General features: G+C 49.2%; 1 protein-coding gene across 8 annotated transcripts in view; it reads left to right on the forward strand.

The window, feature by feature from the left end:
- The window catches only part of RhoGAP100F (Rho GTPase activating protein at 100F), a 416,326-nt gene that overhangs the window by 227,235 nt on the left and 163,402 nt on the right, over positions 1-25,689 (forward strand). Inside the window, exon 1 of one of the 8 annotated variants that reach the window (XM_071688762.1) lies at positions 6,644-6,793. The exons of the other annotated variants lie outside the window; for them this stretch is intronic. The gene's annotated coding sequence lies outside the window, so the exon portion shown is untranslated. Of the gene's footprint in view, positions 1-6,643; positions 6,794-25,689 lie in introns of those variants that run through there. 8 annotated transcript variants of the gene reach the window in all.

Genomic DNA, 25,689 nt, shown 5'->3' on the forward strand with positions numbered 1-25,689 from the left:
CATATTTAAAAAACCTCAAAGAGACCTCCCCCTCCCCCTTTTTAGGACTTAAAAAAAAAAAAACCTCGGCTTAAAAAAACCCTCTCGAGAACAACTGGTTTTAAAGATCTATTCAAAACAAATACCACGTCTCCTTTAAGACCCATGTACACCATACGAAGACCCTCCCCTCCCTCCTTATGAAAACCATTTGGGAGACAGGAAGACCATCTCCCAATTCAACACCTATTTAAGAGATACGAAAATCATCCCTTCCCCCACCTTTCCCTCCTTAACAACCAATTTGATGCGTTCAAAGACCCATTCAAAACACAGATAATCTATCCCATTTAAGACCTTTTTTTTCTAAGTTCTCTTCCTCCTTAACAACCAATTTGATGAGTTCAAAGAGACAAAAAAATAGTCACCAATTTTGTGTTGAATAAGTGATCATAATTCAGACCTTCCTGTTACAACTGTTACCAAAGACTTAGTCATGAGGTGATGCCGAACTAGAGACGTTACTACTGTTACCAAAGACTTAGTCACGGGTGATGCCGAACTAGAGACGTTACCACTGTTACCAAAGACTTAGTAACGGGTGATGCCGAACTAGAGACGTTACTACTGTTACCAAAGACTTAGTCACGGGCGATGCCGAACTAGAGACGTTACTACTGGTACCAAAGACTTAGTAACGGGTGATGCCGAACTAGAGACAAGTATGACCATTCATTTTGTCCAATTAAGGTGCTCTTGCCTGCAATGAATATTGAATAACAGTATAATGAATCTCAGCGAAGACTGAAAATATTCACTGATGCGTTTGTTCATCACAGAAATGAATATCTCATACGTTCGAGAATTATTAGATTATTTTCCCCCCTCGAGAAATGCTGTTCAGGATTACTTTTGAATTAATGGTGTAACTGGATATACCTAGAATTACATTAATCGTAGTCATATTATATATATATATATATATATATATATATATATATATATATATATATATATATATATATATATATATATATATATATATATATATATATATATATATATATATATATATATATATATATATATATCCTTGTATACCCTCATGTTTAGCTGTGAGAGGCAGGTATGATATCTTGGTATACTTAGACGTAGAGATATGATATATATATACAGGTATACGTTATTTCAGTAAACCAGTATGTGTAGTCCAGGTATATGTTCATGATATTATGGTAAACCAAATGGGAGAATTACTTGCCTCAGTAAACTCATGCAAGTTATTGTAGTATGGTTCCTTGGTTTACCCAAAGTGTGTCTACGAGAGGGTCATTTGCATACACGTATCATGTTGATATACAGGTAAACCGTGGAGACGGTTAATGATATCATGGTAAACCAACATGCACACGTGACCTAGTTTACCATAGGCACAGATGTCATAGGCTGGTTTACTTGGTTTACCTCGGTTTGCCCTGGTTTACCTCGCCGTGTGCACATCTTAGATCTTTATCACATGGGGGAACTGAGGTAGACCAGAGGGACGAAGAACTCGTTCTGTGCCCAGCGATAAGGATACAGTGGGAGGGCAGCACCTTCAGGGAGGTTCCTTTGGAAGGGCAGCTCCTTCAGGGTCGTTCTGAAGGTTCCTTCAGGACGGTTCTTTTGGAAGGGCAGCTCCTTCAGGGCCGTTCTGAAGGCTCCTTCAGGACCGTTCCTCTGGAAGGACAACTCCTTCAGGGTCGTTCTGAAGGCTCCTTCAGGACCGTTCCTTTGGAAGGCCAGCTCCTTCAAGAACCGTTCCTTTGGAAGGGCAACTCCTTCAGGACCGTTCTGAAGGCTCCTTCAAGAACCGTTCCTTTGGAAGGGCAACTCCTTCAGGACCGTTCTGAAGGCTCCTTCAGGACCGTTCCTCTGGAGGGACAACTCCTTCAGGACCGTTCTGAAGGCTCCTTCAGGACCGTTCCTCTGGAGGGACAACTCCTTCAGGACCGTTCTGAAGGCTCCTTCAGGACCATTCCTCTGAAAGAGCTGCCCACCGAGATTATCCCTAAATACTAATTAAACTTTAAACATTTTATATTTTCATATTTAATCCTCGTCTTCACCGCTGGTCGTCAACGATTTACTGCTCGCTGTGCTTCTTACAGAGATCCTGTGGTGTATCTCGTCCCTTTTTACTCCGTTTACTGTAAACGATTTACCGGGTCTTCTCTGAGCAAAGGATCATACTTTATATAACTTCTGTTTACGACTGCTTATTGTAAATGATTTACAAAAACCTCCTCTAAGATAGGAAGCATTTCTTTAAACCTCTGTTTACGACGGTGGGTGTAAATGATTTACTAGACCTTTTTCCATGAAAAGGATCGTTATGTATTTAAACCCCATTTTACGTCGTTTAGTATAAATGATTTACCGAATCTTCTCTAACTGGGAAATCGTGTGGTCAATCTCTGTTTACGACGGTGGGTGTAAATCATTTACTAGACCTCCTCCGGCAAAAGAACCGTGGGTCAAGCCGCTGTTTACGAGTTGATGTAAATGATCTACCGGACCATTCCTCCAACAAAGGAATCGTATGTTCGGCCACTGTTTACGACGTCAACTGTAAATGATTTACTGAAGCTTCACTTAGGAGATTCCCTGTCTCTCTCTCTCTCTCTCTCTCTCTCTCTCTCTCTCTCTCTCTCTCGGCATGGTGGGTGTGTACCTGAACGTACCATGACAATAACTAGACAGATTAAGTCAAGCAAAAGGAATGACGCATGAGGGCGTGTGTGTGTGTGTGTGTGTGTGTGTGTGTGTGTGTGTGTGTGTGTGTGTGTGTGTGTGTGTGTGTGTGGGCCGAGACATGAGGCTGTGGGAGGGATGGGAGGTGTGTGGGCGTGGGTAGAGGAGCTGTGAGGGGGTGGGAAGAGGAGCTCTGTGGGCGTGGGTGGAGGAGCTGTGTGGGCGTGGGTGGAGGAGCTGTGTGGGCGTGGGAGGAGCTGTGTGGGCGTGGGTGGAGGGGCTGTGTGGGCGTGGGAAGAAGAGCTCTGTGGGCGTGGGGTAGAGGGTCTGTGTGAGCGTGGGTAGAGGAGCTGTGTGGGCGTGAGTGGAGAAACTGTGTGAGCGTGGGTAGGGAATCTGTGTGGGCGTGGGTGGAGGAGCTCTGTGGGCGTGGGAAAAAGAGCTGCGTGGGCGTGGGCAAAGGATCTGTGTGGGCGCGGAAAAAGGAGATTTGCAGGTTTAAGGAGAGAAAGTATGTTGGTGTGGTGTGGTGTGGGCGTGGGGATAAGAGACATAGGGGTGTGGGAAGACGATTGTGTGCGCCCGTGGGAATATGAGGTGCGGGTGGAGCAGAACAGTCGTGTGGGCGTGGGAACTGGAAGGTGTGGGCGTGGGAAGAGACAGCATGTGGGAGTGACAAAACCGGATTCTTAGAACTCTTTCCTCCAGTTAAGCTGAAGGCGAGAGGATGGGCGTGTGCGAGTGGTGAGAGAGTCAGTCTATTGTTAAAGGGTGTGAGAGTGGTAAGAGTCAGTCTGTTATCTGAAGGTGTGTGAATGGTGAGGGAGTAAGTCTATTGTTAAACGGCGTGTAAGTGGTAAGAGAATCAATCTATTGTTAGAATGTGTGTGAGTGGTGAGGCAGTCAGTCATAGACCATTAGGTCTTCTGTTATCTGTCCTTCCAATGTACTGTCCTCTAGCAGATAACCTCGCCATAGACCATCAGGTCTTCTGTTATCTAGCTCTCTCTCGTACTGTCCTCCAGCAGATAACTTCGTCATAGAACCATCAGGTCTTCTGTTATCTGTCCTTCCCTTGTACTGTCCTCCAGCAGATAACCTCGCCATAGACCACCAGGTCTTCTGTTATCTGGCTCTCCCATGTACTGTCCTCTAGCAGATAACCTCGCCATAGACCACCAGGTCTTCTGTTATCTGACTTTCCCATGTACTGTCCTCCAGCAGATAACCTCGTCATAGACCATCAGGTCTTTTGCTATCTGACTTTCCCATGTCGTGTCCTCCAGCAGATAACCTCGTCATAGAACCATCAGGTCTTCTGTTATCTGGCTTTCCCATGTACTGTCCTCCAGCAGATAACCTCGCACAGGTCTTCTGTTATCTGGCTCTCCCATGTACTGTCCTCCAGCAGATAACCTCGTCATAAACCACCAGGTCTTCTGTTATCTGGCTTTCCCATGTACTGTCCTCCAGCAGATAACCTCGCCATAGACCACCAGGTCTTCTGTTATCTGGCTCTACCATGTACTGTCCTCCAGCAGATAACCTCGTCATAAACCACCAGGTCTTCTGTTATCTGTCCTTCCCATGTACTGTCCTCCAGCAGATAACCTCGTCATAGACCACCAGGTCTTCTGTTATCTGGCTTTCCCATGTACTGTCCTCTTATCACAATCAGTGGGGTTACCTCCTGTACCTTCCCTTAGACCCTTATCAGTGGCGAGATGGTGTCCTAGCCCCCCCAGAAATGAGAGGTGTGACCTCCTCCTTGCTTCGAATCCTGCGAATAACACCAAACCAGCGAGATGACTAACGAGATCAAGTGCTCCGATGCAAAGAAAATATAGAAAACGAAGAAGCTGATGTCCAATGTAGACCTAAAAGAAAAGGATTTTTTGATTGCAAAATATCGAGTAAATTTCTCCATTGGGCTTAGAGAAGATGGTGAATCCTTCCCCGTGTTCTGTTGGTCATCCGCAACAAGTTTTGATATAAAAAACGTGATGTGGTGACCCCATTTCTTAATTTGATTGGATAAAATGTTCATATACTGATAGAAAAATATAGAATAAAGATGAAAATGAAGATAGAGAAACAACATATTTTCGAAAAAAAAAGAATGGAAAAAAAAATTAGGGCGAAGATAAAGAGTTAAAAGATTATCCATTGGTTTTGTGGGTTTTTTTTTTAAGGATTTCTAGCGGGTGGATCCCAGTAACTTGGTGTTGATGAGACACAGAGAGAGTGTAAGACCAGGAAAACTGACACGGAGGGTGTGAGATTGGGGGCTCCCAGGGCGGTTGCTGTCTACAACCTACTGACACGGAAAGTGTAAGATGGTTCCGGCCATCACTTTAACACACTAAAGTCTGGAGGGGTACTACTTCCCTGGGCAACTGCTGTTTAAAATCTATTTATTTCCTATATGTATATATATATATATATATATATATATATATATATATATATATATATATATATATATATATATATATTTATTTTCCAAAAGAAGGAACAGAGAAGGGGGCCAGGTGAGGATATTCCCTCAGAGGCCCAGTCCTCTGTTCTTGACGCTACCTCGCTAACGCGGAAAATGGCGAATAGTTTTAAAGAAAAGAAAGATATATATATATATGTATGTGTGTGTGTGTGTGTGTGTGTGTGTGTGTGTGCACGAGCGCGCGCGCTATAGACTCCACATGAATGGGGCTACAATGCGAGTGAAAAGTCACCTTCTGGCGAGGTAGAATCATCACCAGCGGACGAAAAGGAGTAATATTCCGTCGAGGATGTTCTCGCTGCAAAGGAGTCCATTGTGTCCCTGCTGCTGCTGCTGCTGATGATGATGATGATGAGCGTGTGAAGCCTCAGAACTGGGAGAGAGAGCCATATAAGGGGTCCTGGCGGGCGTATAAATGAAACTCTACAGTTATATATATACTTGTCGCCTCGTACACTCAAGTACGTGTCCGTGGACGCGAGTTTGAATCTATATTTACGCTTACGTTTCTTTTTTCTTGGTATGCGTGAGTCTTTATGTGTTGATGAGCTATACATATACCAGACTCATTTCTTTTCAAGCACAGTTTGGAAAATGGATCAGATATCTGTTGTGAGTGCTGTAGTAGGGAGTCTAAATTCATCAATGGCGGTTGTAAATGCTCGTGATGGAGGCAGAAAACCTTCATATGGATCTCTTAATGGCCTGAGTTATTATCGTAGGTGCTTCGACTGAGGTTGTAAATCCTTCCTCGGCTAGAGTGGTAATTCCAACAGCTGGGGTTGTGGATGCTTCAGCTGGAGTTTTAAATGCGAGAGTCGGGGGGTTGTAAATGCAGTGTGAGGGTTGTGGGAGTAGTAAAGGTTGTCCCGGCGAGCGGAGCGCAACCCGCCATCTCTTGACACTTCCCACCATTCCGGAGAAGGCTGAGGCTGGGGCCGCGATGATGGCAGCAGCAGCTAGCCAGCCAGCCAGCCAGCCAGCCTCCCTCCTTCCCTGCCTGTTTTGCCGCTCTCATCAGCCACAAACAGGGAGTGCTAACCAGCCAGCCATCCCCCTCATATGCATGCTACACTCACAACCGGTTCGCAGGTCGACCGGCGAAATGTTTTTCATTCAGAATGCGTATGAATCAATAGTTATCGTCCAGGTTGCATGTGAGGACCAGACTCGGGAGTTGGGAGACGGGCCCCCGGGTGTTGCTGCAAAAGATATTGCTCTCCAGATTGTCTGATTATCGGAGATAAGACGCCTTTAGGTACGAGCCCATTTACGGAACGAATCTAAGTACTTCCAAGAATATTACTCTAAAAAAAAAAAGGAAAAGAAGAGGCTAAAGTTTCTTATCGTTTATGACAAAGAACGAGAGAAAGAGAGCGAGTGTACAGCGACCTCTGGCAACCTGTGGGCCCCTCCCACCCAGCGGCTCCGAGACCCACACTACAGCGCGAGCTACCATTAGTATCACCACTCCTTCTTCTCCAACACTTGCCCCAACACTCCTCCACCACGGTTTTAAGAGGAGGAGCCACGCCCACTTCCTGAAAGAATCCGTTGTGCTCGAAATGCAGATTTCCCAAGGTGAATCGTCCGTCTAGATCACCGGAGGGTGGGCGACGAAATCACAATATTGGGAAATGAAACGTGACGAGATAGTGAATGAGCCAGCCAGTGTGTGATGTGTGTGTGTCCCCCCCCCAAACACTGGAAACTCGTGTGTCCTGTAGTGGGGACTCGTGTGTGTACAGTCCTGCTGGCTCGTAGGGAACTCAAGAGGCGTCGCCTGTACTGAGTGAGAGAACTTTGTGAAGTGAACGGCTCACGGCAACTCGAGAGCCTAGCCTATTGTGTGTGAACCAATGACAGAGCCGGTCGGTGGAAACTCCTGGGATTTCGTGTAACCTGAAAACCCAAAGTGTGTCCTTTCGTATTTATTCATTTCTTTTTAAAAAATATATATATATATACACATATGTCGCCGTCCGTTGCCGTCGAGTGCCCCTTTTGTGTGTAATGCTGCGAGGTTGGAGACTTTCGATATGGGTCGTGTCGTTCAGTGGAAAGAAAATGTCGTGGAAAGAGAATCTGTGGAGGCAGTTTTGGGTCGTGCCTTCCCCTACTACAGGTCTGGCCTACGGCGGAGCCGCGTGTCAGGAGCGACCTGGGTTGGTTTAGGGTTAAACCGATATGTGCTAACAGGTGACCCCTGCCTTCACTTCTTATTGTCCTAGTGATTTGAATATCCTCATTTATGGTTGAATTATGAGTATGATTTATGGCATATATATATATATATATATATATATATATATATATATATATATATATATATATATATATATATATATATATATATCATGATTATTTTTTGGGGGGTTGAACTGTGTGAAAATTAAATACACAAAGCATACTATACGCGTCCCCCTGCGCGCGCGTGTGTAGTATGAGAAGAGCACATGAGTGTAGCAGGAGCACAATCTCATGGACGAAACATCACTATTCAAGCCATAGCATATGCATGGGATCACCGCATGGTGGAGCCCACAGCTCGGGACCACTGCTGCACGGTGGAGCCCACAGCTTGGGACCACTGCTGCATGGTGGAGCCCACAGCTTGGGACCACTGCTGCATGGTGGAGCCCACAGCTTGGGAGCACTGTATGGGACAGCCCACAGCTTGGGAGCACTGCATCGTGGAGCCCACAGCTTGGGAGCACTGTATGGTAGAGCCCACAGCTTGGGAGCACTGCATGATGGAGCCCACAGCTTGGGAGCACTGCATGGTGGGGCCCACAGCTTGGGACCACTTCTTCATGGCAAAGCCCACAGCTTGGGACCACTGCATGATGGAGCCAACAGCTTGGGACCACTGCATGATGGAGCCTACAGATTAGGACCACCGCATGTAGGAGCCTGCAGGTTGGGAACACTACTTGGTGGATTCCAGCTTGGGAACACTGCATGGTAGATCCCAGCTTGGGAACACCGTATGGTGGATCCTAGCTTGGGAACACCGCACTGTGGAGCCTCAGCTTGGGACCACTGCATGGTGGAGCCCACAACTTGGGAACCACCGCATGAAGGATCTCAGTTATGGAACACTGCATGGTGGAGCCCACAGATTGGGACCACCGCATGAAGGATCCCTGCTCGGGAACACCGCATGGTGGAGCCCACAGGTTGGGACCAATCCATGGTGGACCCCACAGCTTGAAACCACTGCATGGTGGATCCCACAGCTTGAAACCACTGCATGGTGGATCCCACAGCTTGGGACCACTGCACGGTGAAGCCCAGCTTAGGAGCACTACATGGCGGAGCCCACAGATTGGGACCACTGCATGGTGGAGTCCAGCTTGGGACCACTGCATGGTGGATCCCAGCTTGGGAACACCGCATGATGGAGCCCACAGGTTGGGACCACTGCATGGTGGAGCCTAGCTTGGGACCACTGCATGGTGGAGCGCAGCTTAGGAGCACCTACATGACGGAGACCACAGCTTGGGACCACCACATGGTGGAGCCCCCAGCTTGGGACCACTGCATGGTGGAGCCCACAGCTTGGGAACACCGCAAGGTGGAGGCCACGGCTTTGGAACACCACATGCTGGAGGCCACAGGTTGGGAACACCGCATGGTGGAGCCCACAGGTTGGGACCACTGCATGGTGGAGCCCAGCTTGGGACCACTGCGTGGTGAAGCGCAGCTTAGGAGCACAACATGACGGAGCCCACAGCTTAGAAACACCGCAAGGTGGAAATACAGAGCCTGGGAAAACCGCATGGTGGAGCTCCCCAGCTTAGGACCACTGTATGGTGGAGCCCCCAGCTTGGGACCACTGCATGGTGGAGCCCCCCAGCTTGGGACCACTGCATGGAGGAGCCCCCAGTTTGGGACCACTGTATGGTGGAGCCCCCAGCTTGGGACCACTGCATGGTGAAGCCCTAGCTTAGGACCACCGCATGGTGGAGCCCCCAGCTTGGGACCACTGCATGGTGGAGCCCCCAGTTTGGGACCACTGTATGGTGGAGCCCCCAGCTTGGGACCACTGCATGGTGAAGCCCTAGCTTAGGACCACCGCATGGTGGAGCCCCCAGCTTGGGACCACCGCATGGTGGAGCCCCCAGCTTGGGACCACCGCATGGTGGAGCCCCCAGCTTGGGACCACCGCATGGTGGAGCCCCCAGCTTGGGACCACCGCATGGTGGAGCCCACAGCTTGGGACCACTGCACGGTGGAGGCCACAGCTTGGGACCACCGCATGGAGCCCCCAGCTTAGGACCACCGCATAGTGGAGCCCCCAGCTTGGGACCACCGCATAGTGGAGCCCCCAGCTTGGGAACACCGCATGGTGGAGCCCCCAGCTTGGGACCACCACATGGTAGAGCCCACAGATTACGATCCCCTGATGGTGGAGCCCACAGCCTGGGACCATCGCATGGTGGAAGCCACAGCTTGGCACCACCGCATGGTGGAGCCCCCAGCTTGGCACCACCGCATGGTGGAGGCCCCAGCTTGGCACCACCGCATAGTGGAGCCCCCAGCTTGGGACCACCGCATAGTGGAGCCCCCAGCTTGGGAACACCGCATGGTGGAGCCTCCAGCTTGGGACCACCGCATGGAGCCCCCAGCTTGGGAACACCGCATGGTGGAGCCCCCAGCTTGGCACCACCGCATGGTGGAGCCCCCAGCCTGGGACCACCGCATGGTGGAGCCCCCAGCCTGGGACCACCGCATGGTGGAGCCCACAGCTTGGGACCACCGCATGGTGGAGCCCCCAGCCTGGGACCACCGCATGGTGGAGCCCACAGCTTGGGACCACCGCATGGTGGAGCCCCCAGCCTGGGACCACCGCATGGTGGAGCCCCCAGCCTGGGACCACCGCATGGTGGAGCCCCCAGCCTGGGACCACCGCATGGTGGAGCCCCCAGCTTGGGAACACCGCATGGAGCCCCCAGCTTGGGAACACCGCATGGTGGAGCCTCCAGCTTGGGACCACCGCATGGAGCCCCCAGCTTGGGAACACCGCATGGTGGAGCCCCCAGCTTGGCACCACCGCATGGTGGAGCCCCCAGCCTGGGACCACCGCATGGTGGAGCCCCCAGCCTGGGACCACCGCATGGTGGAGCCCACAGCTTGGGACCACCGCATGGTGGAGCCCACAGCCTGGGACCATCGCATGGTGGAAGCCACAGCTTGGGAACACCGCATGGCGGAGCCCCCAGTCTGGGACCACCGCATGGTGGAGCCCCCAGCCTGGGACCACCGCATGGTGGAGCCCACAGCTTGGGAACACCGCATGGTGGAGCCCACATGTCCGGGAGCATCAATGCGTGCATGTGGCACCTTCGGCTCCAGGTCTGAGTCATCGGCACCAACGTGGCCCTCCCTCCCCGCCCATGGCCTCCCCTCCCCCACCACACACACACACACACCCCACCCGTGTACCCTGACGTCACGCTGCACCGTGTACCCTGACGTCACGCTGCACCGTGTACCCTGACGTCACGCTGCACCGTGTACCCTGACGTCACGCTGCACCGTGTACCCTGACGTCACGCTGCACCGTGTACCCTAAGCAACTCCTTCCCCCCCACCCGTGTACCCTACGTCACGCTGCACCGTGTACCCTGACGTCACGCTGCACCGTGTACCCTGACGTCACGCTGCACCGTGTACCCTAAGCAACTCCTCCCCTCCCCCCCCCTTCCGTTGTGAACCCCGTACCTTATAAGGCCCTGAGTTTGGTGGTTCCTCCCCTCCCCCTTTCCCCCTCCTTGTACCGTATGCTTTACCGTAAAGAGGCTTTGTGTACCGTGCACCTCGACACGTGTCTGTGCACCGTATTCCCCTCTTCCCCTGGCTTCCGGGCCTTACTCTGACCCCTTACACCGTGCTCTCGCTTCGTACCTAAGCCTCATTGTGTTGGAACATGTACCCTCATTCCAAGGTCGTGTGCTGCTGGTACCGCACTGCTGTACCGTGGCCTGACTGACACTGAGGACCATCTAAACTCTATTACTGTACCGTGTACCCTGGCTTCAGTACCATATACCTTGTACCCGTGTACCGTACCCTAATCTCAACGTTTGGAATCATGTAAAGTGTAACTTTAACACCGTGTACCGTGTACCTCAATCTCTGTACCGTATAACCCTCATTGTGGTACCTGCCCTTACCTTATGTACCGTGTCCCCTGACCCATTTACCCTGTATCCTTACCCATGTACCGTGTACCACGACCGTATTTAACGTATTACCCTAACCCATGTACCGTGTATAATGACCTATGCGCCATGGACCCTGACGTTCACCGTATATTCTGAACTATGTCCCGTTAACCATGTACCGTGTTCCTGCCTCACGTACCATCAACCCCTTCCCATATCCACGTAGCCTAACCTATGTACCGTGTACCGTGTTGCATGATCCATATATCGTGTGCCCTGACCTATATGCCAAGTACCGTTATGTACTGACATATGTACCGTGTACCCTGGCATACACCGTGTACCTTGAGGTCTGTACCGTATACCCTGATCCCCATACCGTTTTCCATGGCCGAATCGTGTACCATAAAAAATAAGGTACCTGTATTGTGTCTCCTGAGATCGTACTGTGTACCTTGACTCCTGTACCGTGTACCGTTCACTCATGCACTGACCTCTGTACCGTGTACCGTTCACTCATGTACCGACCTCCGTGCTGTGCATGACTCACATGAACTCAGTGGCGTACCATGTACCTTATCATGAGACGCAACTCATGTGTACCGTACATTCTGACTCTCTGCCGTGTACCCAGACGATGCACCGCGCACCGTCATCACAGTACCACTGACCACAACCTCTGACCCCTTGTGGTTGTGTACCGCTGAACATGCACCGGAGACCATGCACCTTCGAAGTGTTCATACCCGTACCTTCTGCTGTGTATGTACCGCGGCCAGCGTACCTGTCTCCTACCATTACCTATTGTCTCTTGCTCGTGTACCCCGTACGTGTACACCACTGTCATACACATGACACCCGCACAATGACAGTCGTGTGATTTCGTTCTTCATGACAGGGTTCGAATCCTGGGAGCGGCAGTAGGCCCACACCCAACCCAAGAGTTCATCCTTCCCTTCGGGGCTGGTCGATGAATAGGTGTCTGGCTTGGTCTGCTCTGTGTGTGTGTGTGTGTGTGTGTGTGTGTGTGTGTGTGTGTGTGTGTGTGTGTGTGTGTGTGGGCGTACAGACAGGAGTAAAGACATGGTGCATATACGCAAATTTAAGAGACGGGGCAACACGAGCGTAAATCTCTCTTCTCCGTCACACACAACGTCCTGTTACACACACGACTCCTACACCCACATGACACCTACGCCCACATGACACCTACACCCTCCAGTTATGTACATGACTCCTACACCCACATGACACCTACGCCCACGTGACACCTACACCCACCAGTTATGTACATGACTCCTACACCCACATGACACCTACACCCACCAGTGATATACACATGGCCACCTACACCCACCAGTGACATATACATGACCACCTTCAACCACAGCAGTCACAAAACACCCATCTACACCTAGGGATATCATAGGGAGAACCAACATACGTACACCCATGATGAAGTGTATCTACGGGGTGTTCTCATCTACGACACTCTACACCCGACACTACACCCTCTACACCTGGCCCTGGGGGGGTGGAACCCATCGCCATGTCAGATACCTTAAATGATTCTTTTTTTTTCTTTTTTTTTTTCATCTGTTCAAGATGAGGGAAAAGCCTCACAGGTCTTTTGTTACGGCTGGGAAGAGTCTTTTGTTTCTCGTCTCCCTCTACTGTTTTGTGAGGGTGGGGGGGATGTCGGAGGGGGGAGGGGGGAGGAGGAGGAGGGAGGTGTTTTGTGTGTAGATGGAATGGTTTTGTGTGTGTGTGTGTGTGTGTGTGTGTGTGTGTGTGTGTGTGTGTGTGTGTGTGTGTGTGTGTGTGAGTGCGCGCGCATGCGTGTGTTATGACCTGTTTGTGTGATCACTTGTCTGTACTGTAAAGGGAGGGAGTGAGTTCTACACACTCATACTGCCCCCATCTCTTTAACTCTCTACTGCCATAAAACTTTTCAAACTCTTTCTTTGTGTGTGTGTGTGTGTGTGTGTGTGTGTGTGTGTGTGTGTGTGTGTGTCTTCAGCGTTCACAATGTCAGTACTTACCTTATTGTGTTCGTCCACTCCATCAATACTATCAAAGGAGCTACTTCCTCACATCTTTTCGTGAGAGTTTCGTGCTTAATGTCCTGCTGCCACCTCTCGTTACGCTCTCTTTGAACCCCACAAAGCACTGTTTGCTGTCGACGTCTTCCGAGCGGATTTTAGAATTCTGCCTCTCAATCTTTTTTTCTTGTTATTATTATTGGGACGACCAATCGTAAAGTACATGTTCGGGTCTGAGTTGTATACTGACTCGCTGAACATCTGATCTATGTCCCTAAATGCGATTCTACACTCTTTAAAGACACCTCGATCCTCCTGATGAAGTGTTCCGGCGATGGTCTGGGTACAGGGTTAACCTTCAGGCGTCTTTTTTTACACAGAGGTTCATGTAGCTTTCCCCCCCCCCCCCTCCCTGGCAGATTACAGTCATACCGAGGCTATCAATCAGTGTGTCTTAGTCTTCATTTCGTTGCATTTGCTCGGGTCGAACTTTACTGAGCCGCGCATTACACCAACGGGGGGAGAGAGAGAGAGAGAGAGAGAGAGAGAGAGAGAGAGAGAGAGAGAGAGAGAGAGAGAGAGAGAGAGAGAGAGAGAGTGTCAATGTTCCATTGTAAGATGATGCAGTCTTTATCATTCCTCGCTTCTCTCGTGACCTTTTACATCACCAGCAGACACACCTTCAGGTACGAGACCAGTCTCGGCAAGTCCTTTTACCTTTATAGAAAATCGCAAGGGCCGTAAGACGCAGCCCTGCGGTACTTCAAAAACCCCAAACTAACTTAGGGAAAAGCTCATCTGTTCCCATCCGGTAAGACAACCTCGTGGAGAAAACATACGTGATAGGGTTGGCACAGAGGCCTCATGGAAGGTCTTACGAGGATAGGGTGTGGGAAGGAGTGTTATCAGAAGCAGTGGGAAGGTTTCTTCAGTAGCGTCATACTAGTGAGCGAAGAGGAAGAGTGAGGAGAGTGAGTTGTTCCAGCAGTCGAAGTCATCTTCGCCCATATACCAGCTTAAGAGTCCAGTATAGCATCACCATCCACCAATGTGGAAGGGCGTCACATAATCTTCCAGCAGACTAAGATGCCATAATCGACCCGTCCATCTGTATCGTGTGCGACAGACGCGGTGCTACCGTAGAGGTCCAGAGGTCTGGTTACGCATGACCAATTTTCCTCAGAAGCCAAGACACCCCCCTGCCGTAGGTAGCAGCCTCCTCTCCTTTGAAGGGAATCATCAATTTGCTTTCTAATTAAATTTCCCAGAGGTCTGCACACACACACACACACACACACACACACACACACACACACACACACACACACACACTCGGCGATTACCCGTCCACAATTCGGTGTATTATCGCGATCTCCTTTCTTAGAAATGGGCACGATATATATAGTTGATCGCTACCGTTCCCTTCTTAGTTCTACACCCTCCTGTAGCACTGTTTGATGAGCATTTCCAACGGTCTGAAATATGTTTCCGAATACTCCTTGTGTGTGTGTGTGTGTGTGTGTGTGGAGATAAGTAGGTAAATATTTGATCCCATGATGAAATTATCTTCCCTAGACCACAATAATGTCGTGAGGGTCGACCATTCTATAAATATATATTAGAATTTCACCCTAGGTTGATATATAGCTTCTAAGACACCACGATAGTTCCCTCTTACCGAAGTGGTAGTGGCGAACGTGGTCGTGGTGGAGTGGTGATTGTGGTGGTGGTGGTGGTAGTGGAGGGTAGTGGTGGCGATAGTGGTAGTGGGTGGTGGTGGTAGTGGAGGGTAGTGGTGGCGATAGTGGTAGTGGGTGGTGGTGGTAGTGGAGGGTAGTGGTGGCGATAGTGGTAGTGGGTGGTGGTGGTAGTGGAGGGTAGTGGTGGCGATAGTGGTAGTGGGTGGTGGTGGTAGTGGAGGGTAGTGGTGGCAGTGGAGGGTAGTGGTATCGATAGTGGTAGTGGGTGGTGGTGGAGGGTGGTGGAGTGGTGATTGTGGTGGAGGTGGTGGTGGTTGTGGTGATAGTGGTGGCGGTTGTGGTGATAGTGGTGGTGGTTGTAGTAATAGTGGTGGTTGTTGTGGTAGAAGTGGTGGTGGTGGTAGTGGAGGGCGTGGTGGTAGAGGCCAGGGGCCTGGCCTGCGGGGTAAGTAGGTCAGGGGTGTGGGGGGAGAGAGCCTGCTGGGGCAGGTGGGAGGGAGGTGCTGGTGCTGGTGCTGCTGCCTGTGTGTGTGTGTGTGTGTGTGATCCGGCAGAAGGAAGCAGGGCGGTGGCTCCTCCAGCAGGAGTGTCCTCTCCCTCCTCTCACCTGACACTCTCACACCACCACCCCACCAGTGTAACCTCACGGCTCCTGGCTTCACACACACACACACACACTCTCACAATCTAGAGTGTCGACTTTGTCTAATCTAGAGCATCTAAGTGGCTCCCCACGGACACCAGATCTATATAGAGGCAGTTAGAAATAGCCTAGATGTGTGTGTGTGTGTGTGTGTGTGTGTGTGTGACCAGACGGGATGACTCAGCAGACACGGGGGTGCCACTGTGGGAGGCGAGTCTCCCGTCGCGTCAGGTCAGCGTCCTCGGTCTAGACTCCCACTTACAAACCCCAGGGTCAGGTTCCGTCTGGCCTCCCACACACACACACTCTCTCTCTCTCTCTCTCTCTCTCTCTCTCTCTCTCTCTCTCTCTCTCTCTCTCTCTCTCTCGGTGTTACCGGACTCCGCCTGCTCGCGTTCGCGCCGCCGCGTCGTCAAACGAGAGGACAGTCTCGTCCGTCCGGGAACTTTTCACTCGAATGGCGTCAATCTCCGATGCTACTGAAAGTAGCGCAGTCCAGATGCTGCAGGAGAAAGGGGTCCTGGAGTGGAAATAACAACAATAATGATGATAATATATATATATATATATATATATATATATATATATATTTTTTTTTTTTTTTTTTTTTTCAAACTATTCGCCATTTCCCGCGTTAGCGAGGTAGCGTTAAGAACAGAGAACTGGGCCACTGAGGGAATATCCTCACCTGGCCCCCTTCTCTGTTCCTTCTTTTGGAAAATTAAAAAAAATTGAGAGGGGAGGATTTCCAGCCCCCCGCTCCCTCCCCTTTTAGTCGCCTTCTACGACACGCAGGGAATACGTGGGAAGTATTCTTTCTCCCCTATCCCCAGGGATAATATATATATATATATATATATATATATATATATATATATATATATATATATATATATATATATATATATATATATATATATATATTTTTTTTTTTTTTTTTTTTTATACTTTGTCGCTGTCTCCCGCGTATATATATATATATATATATATATATATATATATATATATATATATATATATATATATATATATATATATATATATGAACGTGATTGGCTAGAAATGAGAGGGAAATAATGAGAATGTTTACAGCTTTCAGAAGATATGCTCTTGTAGTCACTAAGAGCAGAAAGAAGGGAATAATTTGATGTTTTGAAAAAGGAGAAGATGCGAGACTTTTGCATACATGAAGTGCTATAACGCGATTCGAACAAGTTTGCATTCCATTATGGTCGTGGATCATACGATCCAGATTATACATATTGATATCTATTGACTTTTGATATAGTTCCGTTTCGATCGTTTTTAAAAGTCGTAGGTAGAGTGCCAAGCGTAGGTAGTTAGGAGGCAGAGGAGGAGCCCTTGTGGAACTAAATGTCTTGGTAATCACACCCCAGACAGCGAAATGCGGTGTTGGATGTCATTTGTTGTAGGTAGGTGTGTGAGCGTACGATGCTCCCTTCCCCTTCCTTTCCATATTGCAACCCACCCTCCCCTTCCATTGCATGAGACATCCCCTTCCCAGTCACGTGAACACACACTTCCCCCACCATCTTCTCCAACCCTTAAGCCTTTACAACCGCTATTGATACATTGGACGGTACGACCCCTGAGCACGACGGTACGACCCTTGAACAAGACGGTACGACCCATGAACAAGACGTTACGACCCATGGGTCTGATCATCTAGCCCACTGACCTGACCAACAAGAGTCAAGCCATCATTTTCAAAGGCCGTACCGTTATGGTCAAGGGACGTACCGTCGTGCTCAAGGGCTGTACCGTCGTGCTCGATGTGTTACGGTACACTTCACGTGTACAGAATGTATGATACAAGTGCAATACGCTAAGTCCTCAGAGTTTTCTGTTGCGCGTTTGTCAATCTTTTTCCCATTGTAATAAGAGGAAATCAGTGAGTTCGAAGACCTGTCCTTCACGAGTTCGTAGATCTGCTTTTCACGAGTTCGAAGCTCTTCAGTCTTTCAAGTGAGTTCGAAGATCTGTCCTTCACGAATCCGAAGCTCTTCTGTCTTTCCAGAGCTCGGAGATCTGTCCTTCACGAGCTCGAAGGTATTCTGTCTTTCGAGTGAGTTCGAAGATCAGTCCTTCACGAGTTCGAAGCTCTTCTGTCTTTCCAGAGCTCGGATATCTTCTGTCCTTCACGAGTTCGAAGGTCTTCTGTCTTTCAAGTGAGTTCGAAGATCAGTCCTTCACGAATTCGAAGCTCTTCTGTCTTTCCAGAGCTCGGAGATCCCCCTATCCTTCACGAAAGTAGATATCTGCCTAAAATCTTATACCCAGTACAAGTAGCACTGTCTTTCTTGTGGTAGATGTAGATTCCTTTGTGGTAGAAGGAAACACCAGAAAGTCGGTGTGATGGATTGTACGCTGAGTGGGCTACCTGGCACCTGGCATTCGTCCAGTGACCTTGATGTACGAGTGCCACAGATTCGGGTCCTCCACGTGTGTTGCAGAGAGAGAGAGAGAGAGAGAGAGAGAGAGAGAGAGAGAGAGAGAGAGAGAGAGAGAGAGAGAGAGAGAGAGAGCATGTTGCAGGGGTGAACACACTGTGCAGACGGGTGTACATTCTGTGCAGTGATACGATCACTTTACGGAAACGAGAACACTGGATCGTGACAAGAACGTAGCGGAACGCTTGAACGAAAAAAAAAAAAGTTTTCAACAGACTGTAGAAAACTTCGGAACGGAAAAAGTTTATTTTTAGGACATTCTAAACCCACCTGAGAACCGGACTGATGTGATAACCCCGTAGATGTGTGCACGCTAAAGACGCTGAACGCACATGCTGTATGGTGAACGCATCATGTAGCAGTTCAAGAGTTTTAGAGTTGAACTCCATGTACAGTGCTGTAATACACTACAGCGTTAAACGAATCGCATAATTCTGGACCCGATTCAAACACGCCAGAAGCTGTAGAATGTTCAGTCTCGTTGTAGAAGGCATGGACACGTTGGACAGGGTTTTGAACTTGCTGTAGACAGTCTTGAACGCGCTTTACAAGGGCCTCATCGTTCTGTAGAGAGTTCAATCACGTTGGAGAATGTGTGAGAACGATGTAGCGTGAACGCACCGTAGGTCTATACACGCTGGTAAACGTTCTAAGAAGGTTTAGACAAACTGTAGAATGTTTGAACGAGCTGTAGAAATCTTGAACTCTCCGTAGAGAGATTATGTAGGCCGTAGAAGGGTGGAACACGCTTTGAAAGCTCTTAGCACGCTGTAGAAGTGGTGAACATGCTGCAGCAGTTGGAGACACTCTATATCAATTCTGAACATGCTGTAGAAGTCGTGAACATGCTCTAGAGGCTGTGGACAATCTGTAGAAGTTTTGAACATACCGTAGAGGTTGTGGGTAATCCGTAGAAGTTGTGAACTTGATGTAGAAGTAGCGAACAGTCTGTGGCAGTTGTGAACATGCTGTACAAGTTATGGACCTTCTGCTGAAGTTGTGAACATGTAGAAACTGCGAACTTGCAGTAGAGGCTGTAGAAGTTGTGAACAGGCTGTAGAAGTTATACACAATCTGTAGAAGCCGCGAACGTTCCGTAGAAGTCGTGGACAAGCTGTAGAAGGACTGAACACCTCGTAGAGGTACTGTGGTCATTAATTCACCGTAGAGGTAAACAGGGCTTAAAAGGCTTTAAGTAAAAGGTTCTGGGGTCGGTCGTAAAGATTACGAACAGGTGTTAGAAGGGGTCAGGAATTCACACAGGTCTCGCCAGGCTGGCATAGCCCACATAAGCTGGCCGGGCTAGCCATAGAGCGAAGAGGACCTGGTATGCTGGGCGGGCTAGCCATAGAGCGAAGAGGACCTGGTATGCTGGGCGGGCTAGCCATAGAGCGAAGAGGACCTGGTATGCTGGCCGTGGTAACCACGTAGCGAAGAGGACCTGGTATGTGTACGTAGTGTAGGAGGAGGAGGAGGCCCTTCGGTACACGGTGGTGTAGGAAGGGTAATTACACCCACAGACAGTGCGTGACCTGGTCCCTTACCTACAGAGGGCGAAGAGAAGGATATATACACCCACGAGCCGTGCGACGAGGACAGTGTGTGTGGTCGAGGGGGGCCGGGGGCAAAAGGGCGCGAGGCGAAGACGTTCTCACACACCCACTGTGTGTGTGTGTGTGTGTGTGTGTGTGTGTGTGTGTGTGTGTGTGTGTGTGTGTGTGTGTGTCCTGGGAAATATGACTTCTGAGAAGTCGGCCTTCGCTCGGGGTATCCATTCTGCCCCCTTTGGGAGGGTTTTTGTAGGCTGTGTGGGAGGTTTATAGGAGGAGGAAGAGGAGGTGTTAATGGAGGTGGGAGGTGTGGGGAGGAGATTGCTGTGTGGGGTGTGGGTGTTCGTCCTGCCCGGCTGTGGAGGATGTGCTGTGTTGCCAGGTCAAGGCGTCTTCGTGGATGGGGGTGAGAGGCGCCAGGGCCAGACGTGCTACGGTGTGGGGTGTGGGCGGGTGAGGTGGTGGTGAGGGGGGAGGGTGACTCTGGCTGTGTTATGAGGTGTGGGGGGGAAGAGGAGACCCTGGCTGAGTTATTAGGTGTGAGGGGACCCTAGCTAGGTTATGAGTTGGGGGGGGGGGGGGGATCATAGCTGTGGTGTAGGGGACCCTATTTTGTTTTGAGGTTTGGGGGACTCTGGCCTTGCTATGGGGGACAGGGAACCTAGGCTGTGTTATGGAGTGTAGGGAACCCTGGCTGTGTTATGGAGTGTAGGGAACCCTGGCTGTGTTATGGAGTGTGGGGAACCCTGGCTGTGTTATGGAGTGTAGGGAACCCTGGCTGTGTTATGGAGTGTAGGGAACCCTGGCTGTGTTATGGAGTGTAGGGAACCCTGGCTGTGTTATGGAGTGAGGGAACCCTGGCCTGTGTTATGGAGTGTGTGGAACCCTGGCTGTGTTATGGAGTGTAGGGAACCCTGGCTGTGTTATGGAGTGTAGGGAACCCTGGCTGTGTTATGGAGTGTAGGGAACCCTGGCTGTGTTATGGAGTGTAGGGAACCCTGGCTGTGTTATGGAGTGTGGGGAACCCTGGCTGTGTTATGGAGTGTAGGGAACCCTGGCTGTGTTATGGAGTGTAGGGAACCCTGGCTGTGTTATGGAGTGTAGGGAACCCTGGCTGTGTTATGGAGTGTAGGGAACCCTGGCTGTGTATGGAGAGTAGGAACCCTGGCTGTGTTATGGAGTGTAGGGAACCCTGGCTGTGTTATGGAGTGTAGGGAACCCTGGCTGTGTTATGGAGTGTAGGGAACCCTGGCTGTGTTATGGAGTGTAGGGAACCCTGGCTGTGTTACTGGGTGTGGGGGATAGCTGTGTTGCGGGGTGAGGGGGGGAAGGACCCTAGCTATGTTACAGGGTGTGGGGGATTCTGGCTGTGTTATGGGGATCCGACATCCTTACTATAAGAAGCTTAGTCAAGCGTTGCCATGGTGGACGTACGCCACAGTCAGGCGTTGCCATGGTGGACGCACGTCACAGCTAGGTGTTGCCATGGTGGACGTACGCCACAGTCAGGCGTTGCCATGGTGGACGCACGCCACAGCCAGGCGTTGCCATGGTGGACGCACGCCACAGCCAGGCGTTGCCATGGTGGACGTACGCCACAGTCAGGTGTTGCCATGGTGGACGCACGCCACAGCCAGGTGTTGCTATGGTGGACGTACGTCACAGCCAGGCGTTGCCATGGTGGACGCACGTCACAGCCAGGCGTTGCCATGGTAGACGTACGCCACAGTCAGGCGTTGCCATGGTGGACGTACGCCACAGTCAGGCGTTGCCATGGTGGACGCACGCCACAGCCAGGCGTTGCCATGGTGGACGCACGCCACAGCCAGGTGTTGCCATGGTGGACGTACGTCACAGCCAGGCGTTGCCATGGTGGACGCACGTCACAGCCAGGCGTTGCCATGGTGGACGTACGTCACAGTCAGGTGTTGCCATGGTGGACGCACGTCACAGCTAGGTGTTGCCATGGTGGACGTACGTCACAGCCAGGTGTTGCCATGGTGGACGTCCAAAGCTGGTCGGTGACGTCATGATTTCTTCCCCAGGGTGTGCTAGATCAACCTCAGATCATTTCTTTTATTCTAGTCTATTTTTCATCTCTATCTACGTCCTAATTCGTGCTGGTTTTCAACTGAGATCTCTACTGTGTTTCTAGCCGATGGAATGCTATATTCTATGCTGGGGAATATAGCCGAGAGGACGTGCATATCACAGATCTAAGAGGAATGAGGTCAAATGTCGTCCCAAGCTTGTCTGGTTCAGTCACTGTATTGTCCTTGTCCATCCTGGGGGAAAATGGTGCGGCCCGCGGCCCGTCAGTGTCCGGGAACACCACGAGACTAAAACCATCTTTTTTTTTCCTTCTCTTTCTTTTTTTCCCTCCCCCACCACCACCGGGATTAATTATGGATTTATACCCGTCTTTTCCCAGCTGTCGCATCAGCCAAAGTTTGACTGGAAATGCAAGGAGAAAAAAAGAGAAAAGAAAAAAAAAAAGACTCGAACCCAGCCAGCCAGGCAAGGCAGGCTGGCAGGCAAGCTGGCTGGCTAGCTTACCCCTCAGGTGCAAGGGAGGAGACAGACGAGAGAGATAACCAGGCGAGGCGTTGTTGATCAGGCTTTTGCAGGGAGGTGTCTGGGTTCGAACCCCACACACCCACTATGACAGTAGGTGAACGACAGATAACCAGGCGAGGCGTTGTTTATCAGGCTTTTGCAGGGAGGTGTCTGGGTTCGAACCCCACACACCCACTATGACAGTAGTGGGTGAACGACAGGTTCTTTCACACAGACTAGCGAGGGGTGGAAAAGAAAGAAAGAAAGAAAAAAAAGAAAGACTAAGCCCCTTAGATGGAAACATTACTTCACCGAATATAAAACCACGGGAAGAGAATGAAAGAAATGGAGGATTTCACACTTCATTTCCTTCACCGGCTCCTTGAAGGAAGACCTTGTTATCACCCCTGCCTGTGTCAGGTTTAGAGGAGTCTGTGACCCAGGAGAGTAGTAATTATCTGGCTTGGTCTATGGTGCATTTGCTCAAGCCATTCCCTATTGATCTAGTCGCCGAGGAAATGCATAAAAAGAAAACGGGCGTAGTGGAGGGGGTGAGACTGAAGCAGCTGTGCGGTGTAGAGGCAGGGGATACCTCACTATTATTTAGGACGATGTGATGTAGACTCGAGGGCTTGGGTGGTGTAGGGTAAACCGTATGTCTTGTGTAGTGCAGGTAAACTCGGGTACTCATGCAGTTAAGGGTCTGAATTATAGTATACGTACTGTCTGGTGTGTGTGTGTGTGTGTGTGTGTGTGTGTGTATATATATATATATATATATATATATATATATATATATATATATATATATATATATATATATATATATACTTATCCCGTAATGTAGGGTAGACTTAGCTATTTGTACGGTAGAGAATGTACACAACTGAAGCTTGGTCATTCGTTTAGTTTACGGTAAACTCAACTACTACAGCGTTCCGTAGTATTATTTGTGGAGTAGTTTAGGGTAAACTGGTTCATGTCTATACGTCATATGGTATATGTACCATAATTGATCCTCCTTATGAGGTAAACTCGTTCCCCTATACAAGTTAAGTAAACCATTTGTACTGGGCCAGAGGTAAACTCGATTGCTAATGGAATATGGGGCAAACTGGACTAGAATCAAACAATTTCTCCTCCAAGTCATCTTGAAAAATACCTTCTGGTAAGCCAGTTTAGATTTTCAGAAAATGGATCTTGAACGAAAAAGGGGGAAAGAAAATGGATTAAACTTACGGAGGTTTAATATATTGGTTTCACTAAACCATTTGCTGGAATTCATTTTTTAATTCAAGGATTAAAATATAAGTATTTTGGGCTACATTAAAAGGCCAAATATTTTTGGCACAGTACGAGACAAATGAGTAAAGTCGTCAGAGACAATGGTTAAAACAAAAACGCCACAGAAAATGGGAAACTTAAACTCCTTAACGTTAAGATATGAAGTTGTATTAAATGTCCATCACTTTATCTTGGGGGTCTCACGTGAGATGATAAAAGGCCTGACGTGGGTAAAGGCTCTAAAAAAAGGCCTTTTAGTGGACCTGATATGCCATAAGACTAAGAAGGATCTCGTATGGTACTTGCTGTGGGTTGAGTTTAAAAAGCCATTTACTGTACGTAGAGTGAGTTAAGGCTACGATGGCCATTTAGTGGACTTGCTGTGGGGTTAAGAAACCATTTACTGTACGTACAGTGAGTTAAGGCTTCGATGGCCATTCATTGGACTTGCTGTGGGGTTAAGAAGCCATTTACTGTACGTACAGTGAGTTAAGGCTACGATGGCCATTTGTTGGACTTGCTGTGGGGTTAAGAAACCATTTACTGTACGTACAGTGAGTTAAGGCTACGATGGCCATTTATTGGACTTACTGTGGGGCTAGAAGGCCTTTTACTGCCACTGATGGCTTATAGTCTTACGTCCTTAAAGTTTTCAAGTTAAAGGATGTTATATTACGATTGATCTTATCCTCATAATCATCTCTCCTCATGTCTGTCCTCACAGCTCACCTCTCATCTCTCGGTTCCCCTTCATGAAATTTAATCCTCCAGTGCCTCACTAGTTTTGTACCCAGGTCCCGTCTTGCCTCCTCATCTGTGCCTCTGTCTGTGTAAATGTTTAAGTTCTTTGTAACCTCGCATTCCCTCCAGCCCTCATATGTCTCTCTCTCTCTCTCTCTCTCTCTCTCTCTCTCTCTCTCTCTCTCTCTCTCTCTCTCTCTCTCTCTCTCCTCTCTGGGGAACTACCTCCAGCCTGCACCTGTCTTTACTCTCTCTCTCTCTCTCTCTCTCTCTCTCTCTCTCTCTCTCTCTCTCTCCTCTGCGGTACTACGTCCTGCCTGCACCTTTCTTTACCCTCTCTCTCTCTCTCTCTCTCTCTCTCTCTCTCTCTCTCTCTCTCTCTCTCTCTCTCTCTCTCCTTTGCGGAACTACCTCCTGCCTGCACCTTTCTTTACCCTCTCTCTCTCTCTCTCTCTCTCTCTCTCTCTCTCTCTCTCTCTCTCTCTCTCTCTCTCTCTCTGTGTACGTCATCTGGGCGTGTGTTACTGTTCTCGTGTCAATAGCTCATCTCCATAACTCATGTCAGGTATGTGGTTCTTGAGGGAACAGGACTATGGTCATGTGTTATCTTTTTCTTTCTTTCTTGTTCTTGTTCTTCTTCTTAGATGTGACAGAGACCATTAACCCCTCCCTCCCCCCCCCCCACACACACACCCACACCGACACACACACACTCAAAAGGGTGCGTGTGTCACGGCCGATTTCAAGAGAGTGTGTGTGCGCTTTGTTGCGCACATAGCCGTGCTATGCGGGGGGGGAGGGGGTAGTTTACAACATAGCTTCCATCGCCGGTACAAAACCATAAGGTTGTGAATCACAACATAGCTTCCATCGCCGGTACAAAACCATAAGGTTGTGAAAGAAAAACATACTTAAAATCGGGAGCCATCTTTGTTTACCTTATAGACAGGAACACAGGGCACTGCGCGGGGCAGCGGTTCGAACCCTATACAATACGGCAAACTAAATAGCACTGTGGCAGTTCACATAAGGCTCATTAGTATATCACTTCTGTGGAGAGTCTGATCATTATGTACACTTGAAGGTATGGGCGAATATTCAGCGTTCCGTTCACGGGTTATCCCAAAATACAGTCTGTTATCTTGATAGCAAACGATGAATGATAAGATATCAGCGAAATCTATGATTTAGCTCCATATAAATCAGATATTAGATAAGATCTTTCCAGGAAGGAGAAAGTCTCTGTTATAAGGATATATATATATATATATATATATATATATATATATATATATATATATATATATATATATATATATA

The sequence above is a fragment of the Panulirus ornatus genome, chromosome 3 (assembly GCF_036320965.1).
Source record: "Panulirus ornatus isolate Po-2019 chromosome 3, ASM3632096v1, whole genome shotgun sequence".
Lineage (NCBI taxonomy): Eukaryota > Metazoa > Arthropoda > Malacostraca > Decapoda > Palinuridae > Panulirus > Panulirus ornatus.